General features: G+C 44.8%; 1 long non-coding RNA gene across 1 annotated transcript; it reads left to right on the forward strand.

Annotated features, from left to right (window-relative positions):
- Nucleotides 1–801: 801 nt before the first annotated feature.
- LOC135374105 (uncharacterized) lies at nt 802–7,016 on the forward strand. The gene is made up of 3 exons (XR_010416758.1): nt 802–854; nt 5,222–5,532; nt 6,715–7,016. It is a non-coding gene; the product is annotated as an uncharacterized LOC135374105 (long non-coding RNA).
- The last annotated feature ends 211 nt before the right edge of the window (nt 7,017–7,227 follow it).

The raw sequence follows: 7,227 nt of genomic DNA on the forward strand, positions 1-7,227 counted from the left end.
AGCCTTTTCTGAATGCATTCTGCCGGCGCTGAATAAAAGATTTATCGCGAGGGTACTACGATGTCAGCTCTGTTGCTGTTTAAGTGATAAAACAGTGCGCTTACTCGGGCAATCGCGCGCGTCCAAACCGCGAGAACGGGTCCGCGTTGCGCTCGCGCCGCGGGGAATCGCACGCGTCGCGAGTCCAAACCGCGAGACCGGGCCCGCGCGCGCGCTTCGCGGTTCGGGCGCACTGTTTTATCACTTAAACAGCAACAGAGCTGACATCGTAGTACCCTCGCGATAAATCTTTTATTCAGCGCCGGCAGAATGCATTCAGAAAAGGCTTCGGGTGTGTAAGGTCAGCCCAAGGCGTGTTGTTAGGAGCGCGCTGCTCTGTTGGGTACCCAAGCTTGCAGCCAGCGATGCTGGAATGATTATTTTATTTTATTTTATTTGGAGTCATTATCGGCTCACCTATTTAGTGAAGACCTATGAACACGGTTTGGTTTAAAAATGATGAGAGCTACAGTGTGTAGCGAATGATGTTCACATTTACGCGTCTGTATAATGATCGCTGCGTAGAAGCACGGCACCGTTTTCTTCGTATAGCGAACATGCATTCCTTTCTTTCTTTATTGGTTCGCGCCGGCCGAGTGACGATACCTATTACATCCGGAACGAGGACCGATTGTCTTGCGTAAGCATACATGTCTGTGCCGTCTTTTGACGATGGCAGGATAATTATTGACCTGGATTTATGTGGTTGTGAAAATAGGCTTTGTGTTCGTGAGTGTGAAAATGTTAGTGTGTGTGTGTGTGTGTGTGTGCCTGTGTGTGTGCGCGCGCGCACGCGCTGGGACCCCACTTGACAAGTAAGTGTTTGCCTTTTCGTGTGGCACGAGTGATACATTTATGTACTATTGCGTGAAATAGTGGTTTAAAAAATAAGGGCAGTCGCGTTTGCATTGCTATCTGTAGGATAGGACGAGCGTTTTTAATGGAATTGCCTCGCGAACCTGGCGAAGTCTTTGTTTTGGCCAGGGTATTTTATGAGTGCCCGACGCCGGTCCTGCTGTTGTTTGTTTGTTTGTTAGTATGTATCTGTCACGTTCGTAGCGCTGTTCAAGCGCTAGCCGCGTAGCGATACGCGGTGATTCTCCGATTATTTCTGAGCGGTACCGACTTAAGCCTTTTCCCTGCTCACTTAAGGAAATTTGTGTATCCATGTCCTGTGACACAAATGCGTGTAATTTTTCGCGGTTCTTTTCTTCTGTCACTGTTTTTACTCAGACTGTAGGTGAGGGGGGAAAAAGTCAGCATCCAGGTAGAGCAGGAGAAAGCCGCTCGGCAGAGGAGAGAGTTCATGAGAATGGAATTTGTTTGTTTTTTGTTATATATCGTGAGTGTCAGTATTCACTAGAGGTGTGCGAATATTCGAAATTTCGAATATTGTTCGAATATTGTTGATATTCGAACCCTATTCGTATTCGAAAATTTGATAATCGAGAAATTCGAATATTCGAAAATTTCGAATAATGGAGCACAAGCGCCAGCATTCCCGCTAAAATGAACAGAATTCCAGGTATTGGGATTAATCTTGCGAAAATTCCACGTTTGGCACGTCCTTAGCGCGATTTCCAATTGGAATCGGACTTCATGTGCATCCAGCAAAACCGCAAGTTGGCTTCACAGCATGCTTTCGCACATTGCGTGCAGCCAACGTTAAGGCACAACGTCTGGTAGGCTACCTAGCCGATTTGATTTTTTTTATGTGTGCTTTCGTTATTTTTAAAAGATAATACAGACTCGAAGAAGTGTTTGTTTGTTTGTTAGTATGTGTCTGTCACCTTCGTAGCGCTGTTCAGGCTTTATTTTCTTTGCAAAAATTCAGACTTTATGGTATTAAGCTGTTCGAGTAGAAGTGACTTTCCGTGCTCGCTTAAGATAGATTGTGTATCCCTGTCCTGTGGTTTCTTCACGCAGGGCCAATGCAAATGAGTATTTAGCATTATGCAATAATTATCTGATAGCAGAAATGGGTGTCTTTGTCACAGTTTATTAGCGTGTGCGTCGTTATTTTATTTATTTTTTTCTCTTATAGCTATGCGAGCAAAAGTGCGTGTAATATTACGCTGCTCTTTTCTTATTTTCTCTACTTTTTATGTAGAAGAAAGCCTCCTGCGTAAAAGCTGAATAGTGTTCTACCAGTGGAAGTGGGGTTGTTTGTTTGATTTTGTTGGGTGTTCGATATCTTAACGAAGTAAGCAGAGCTTAATTTTGCAGGTTTTTGAGCAGAAATGCTGGTATCTGAGCACGGAGTACAAATTTCTATATTTCTCTGCTCCCTAAGAAAATTTGTACGTCGTTTTCCAAGCAGACCACGTTTAGTTTACGCAAAATAGAAAAATGAAGTTGTGTATGCTCTATGATGATCCGCCGCAGGCTTAGGCCTTTTCCCCGATGAGCAGTGTTTTGTATGCGATGTCGCATGTCTGGACTTGTTCAGTGTTGCAATTTTTACCCTTCGTTAATATCTGGTTGTTGTCGTCGTCTTGTGTTAGACGTTGAGCTTCGTAGCGATGTGCGGTAACGCTACGATTATTCCTGAGCGCTCCGTGTGTTTAATGCGTTGTCCTCTGTGCGTGCATGCGTGTGCTTTTTTTTTCTCCTGATTTGTGACGTCATCGTGGCATGTCTGGACTTGTTTAGCAGTGTTGCAGTTCTTCCCGCTGCTAGTATCTTGTTGCTGTCATGTTGTGCTAGCCGCGTGGCGATGTGTGGTGACCTGAGGTCTTCTGCCTTTTCCCTGCTCACCTAAGGAAATTTGTGTATCCCTGTCCTGTGCTTTCTTTACGCAAGGGCAATGCGTCTGTGTATGTGGCACTATCAGATACCAGACATGAGTGTCTTTTTCTTGGTTTATTGGCATATGCTTCAGGTTTTTTAAGTCAAGCAAATGTGCGTGTAATATTTCGCTGCTCTTTTCTTATTTTCTCTACTTTTTATGTAGAAGAAAGCCTCCTGCGTAAAAGCTGAATAGTGTTCTACCAGTGGAAGTGGGGTTGTTTGTTTGATTTTGTTAGATATCTTGACGAAGTAAGCAGTGTTTAATTTTGCAGGTTTTTGAGCAGAAATGCTGGTATCTGAGCACGGAGTAGAAATATTTCTCTGCTCGTTAAGAAAATTTGTACGTCGTTTTCCAAGCAGACCGCGTTTAGTTTACGCAAAATAGAAAAAATGAAGTTGTGTACGCTCTATGATGATCCGCCGCAGGCTTAGGCCTTTTCCCCGATGAGCAGTGTTTTGTATGCGATGTCGCATGTCTGGACTTGTTCGGTAGTGTTGCAATTTTTACCCTTCGCTAATACCTTGTTGGTGTCGTCTTGTGTGAGACGTTTAGCTTCGTAGCGATGTGCGGTGACGCTACGATTATTCCTGAGCGCTCCGTGTGTTTAATGCGTTGTCCTCTGTGCGTGCGTGCGTGTGCTTTTTTTTTCTTTTTTTTTCTTCCTGATTTGTGACGCCATCGTGGCATGTCTGGACTTGTTTAGCAGTGTTGCAGTTCTTCCCGCTGCTAGTATCTTGTTGGTGTCATGTTGTGCTAGCCGCGTGGCGATGTGTCGTGACCTGTGGTCTTAAGCCTTTTCCCTGCTCACCTAAGGAAATTTGTGTATCCGTGTCCTGTGCTTTCTTTACGCAAGGGCAATGCGTCTGTGTATGTGGCACTATCAGATACCAGACATGAGTGCCTTTTTCTTGGTTTATTGGCATATGCTTCAGGTCGAGCACAAGCGCGTGCAATTTTTCGCTGCTCTCTTCTTCAAATCACCGATTTTACGCAGAAGAAAGTCGCATGGTGCAGCTGAGAAGAGGGTTTCTCTGATTCTTTGTTTGATTTTGTTGGGTGTTCGATATGTTGAGGAAGTCAGCTGTTAAAGGTATCCGTGAAGAAATGCTTGCATCTGAGCGCAGGATAGGAATTCCTGAAGCACGGCACCCTCAGTGTAAATTAATTATTTTGGATATGAGTCTGCTTCCCTGCATGACAAGGCTGAAATGGGAAGAGAGAAAAATTTGGTGCGCTTCATTAGTAGCGATCCAAGTAATAGGGCAATTATAGTTTCCATAGAAAGTTGGGCTCCTAAAATTATAGTTTAGTTGTAGTTTTTCTAAACCGCAATGCAATAATCATTAATATAGTATAGGAATGCTATCGTGTTCCCGTAAAGGCGTTCTGTCTTGTGCTTTGGAATGCGCGAATAGAACTTTGCTCCCAGGCTTTCCCGCCATTATGCTCGCAATGCGCGAATGGAACTTTGCCCACCCGGCTTCCGCGCCTTTTTTGCTCGCAGGTGTAGCCTCAGACAACGAATGTATGAGCATAGAAAGGGTCACGTATTACATAAGCCTGGAGGTGATGTTGAGTAGTCTCACTTATTATTTTAAAAGAGCAGTGGCAGTTTACTGTAATTGTAATGACCATGATGAGCCTTTGGGGTGAAAATCGTTAATATGCGGGGTGCTTTTTTGTTGAATTTTAATGAGAGAACCAATGTCATTAAGAGTAGGACAAAGGAAATAATCTTGCGATTCAATAAATAATAGGAGTCTTTGTCGGTGTCTTCTTCAGACAGGATGTGATGACGTCACGCAGTCTGTAGCAATGCATTGACCGTTACTGAAAAAAAGTGTGGCAATAGAAAAATAGTGTGTATTGTCCTGGGCAGATTTATGATGAGCACTGTTTTTGAATAAGAAGAAATAGTTTGATGCTGGTTTCCTTCTTTGTTTCTTTTCGCTTTTTCCCCCCTTGTCTGACAAACATGTGCTGACATGCCTGGGCTTGTTCTGACATGCTTTCCTTCTACATGTAGTTTTTTTCTTTTTGTACAAGGCATATTCTTGACGATAGTGCTGCCTTGAATGGGAGTAGAGCTATTCTTAATAATTTTGCGATTCATTTAGTTCAGAGAGTAACCGCGAGGGGGACAGGTGTGTGACTTTATGTCTTGCTGAACCATTTTTTTTCCTGTACAGTAAGACTTTGGGAATGAAATGCTACAATCTCCTCTTGTCTATGGTGCTCTTCTGCAATAGTTTCCTATGCAATCGTTATAGAAGAATAAAGGAAATAATCTTGGGATAGTGATTCAATAAATAATAGGTCCCCTGTCTAGAGCGCACACGTCCTTGAGCCACGCAGGTGCATGATGACAGTCATACCGTGGCTTCACTGCAGATTGACCAAAGGAGCATTAGTGGAAAAAAACAGGGTAGCCCTGAGACAATAGGATGACGTCACGACCAATGAGAACCGCCAGCAGGGGGCGCAAGGATTCACTTCTCCCTTGGACACTGACGGGTCTCGACACGCAAATTGTGCTCCTGGCGTTGGCCGTCAGTGGAAGAGCGTAGCTTCGGTGGGGTTCTGTCTGCCTCTGATGGGGTGCGGATGTGGTTCGTCACTGGTGAATGGTGTTCGACGATGCAGGTGGATTTTGTGACGAGCGGATTTACAATGAGGGAATGCTGTGAACAGGAAAAATGATGGTGAGTGCCTTTTTCACTCTGTTCAAGTGTTTGTTTTCCTCTGTTGCCCAGCAGTCGTACGATTTGTCCTGACATGCCCCGATATGCATGCTTTCCTTTGTTGACGCTTAGTATTTTTTTCTCTTTTGACAAGGAACATTGTTGTCTTGACAATAGTGCTGCCCTGAGTTCTGCGCTCCTGTTTACCCGTACTCTTTGTTGATTTGTTGAGTGCCTAGTCCTCTTATTTGTCGTTGATGGAGTTACGTGTTAGGATATTTTGTTCTTTTGCAAGTCTCATTTAGTAAGACTTTGGAATTCCTACGATCAGCTTTCATGCATGGTGCTCTTCTGCAATAGTTTCCTATTCAATCGTTATAGAACAATAGAGGAAATAATCTTGGGATAGCTATTCAATAAATAATAGGTTTCCCTGTCTAGAGCGCACGCAGGTGCATGATGACGTCATACCGTGGCTTCACTGCAGATTGACCAAAGGAGCATTATTGGAAAAAAAAACAGGGTAGCCCTGAGACAATAGGATGATGTCTGGACCAATGAGAACGGCCAGCAGGGGGCGCAGGAATGCTCTTCTCACTTAGCCTCTCGCAGGTGGCGGTAGGAGCGCGCAGAGGGCGCCACGAGCGCGCGCATGCGTAGCACCCGTAGAGTGGCGCTTCCGTCAGTCCACCTCTATCTCTCGTTGGGAGAAGACGTGCACTCCCCGCGCTCGCTCAGTTTCTGGCTGGTTGTCACGGAGAGCAGTCGCATCGGTCTGCGCTCCTGCTGTGGTGAGGTGATTTGTTGTGTAACTAATGCTTTCGTCAACTTTGTTCCCGCTTTGTTTGCGATTTTCGTGCCAGTGCTGGTTGCTGTTGACCGGGCATCCCCGGCATTTTCTATCATCTTCTGCCTTGGGAACGGCAGTAGTGCTGGCGTGATTCTTAATAATTTTGTTGTGAGATTAGTTGAGAAAGTAACCGCTAGGGGGTGCAGCTGCGGGGCTTTATACAGGACAAAAAAGCATTACGAGTCAGTTTCTGCCTGCCTCTCGGATGGAGCAGTCGCATCGTTCTGCGCTCCTGTTCTGGTGGGCTCATTTGTTGTGTAACTAATTGTTTTTTCTTGTTAGCTATTGATGGTTTGCATACTCTTGCTTTCCCAGCCTCTGTATTACGAGTGTTTTTCTCCTTGCATGTCCAGAGCTGTCCTAACTTGCCCAGACATGCCATGATGACGTCACAGCTGACGTCACAGGATGTCCGGAACTGGTGCTGCGATGCTTTGCAACCTGCCTCCGTGCTCCGTCGCCCAGCGACAGTCAGCGGCCGTTCCGGACCGCTTTCTACAAGATGGCGTCGTTGATCTTCAACTAAACTCCTTCTCTCCACTCTATCTCTATCTTTTCATTTTATTTTCTACCTATTTTTTATTTTTTATCAGCTCAAGTAGCCGGAAACTCACACAGTGGTCTGGACGTGTCTTAGATGATCCCCAATTAGTGTAATGACTCCCTGAATTATCCTAATTACTGTGGGGGGGGGTCCCAAATTGCTCTAATTGCTAATTAATGGCGTCCAGACGAAGATGTGAGTTTCCGGATACTTGAGCTGATACACTACTACTGCAGTCACCGTATATTTGGCATTTGAAAACTATTGTAATATGTGATTTGCGCATATTCAAGTAATTTCCATGTTTTCGTCGTTAAAAGTC

The sequence above is a fragment of the Ornithodoros turicata genome, chromosome 1, assembly GCF_037126465.1.
Source record: "Ornithodoros turicata isolate Travis chromosome 1, ASM3712646v1, whole genome shotgun sequence".
Lineage (NCBI taxonomy): Eukaryota > Metazoa > Arthropoda > Arachnida > Ixodida > Argasidae > Ornithodoros > Ornithodoros turicata.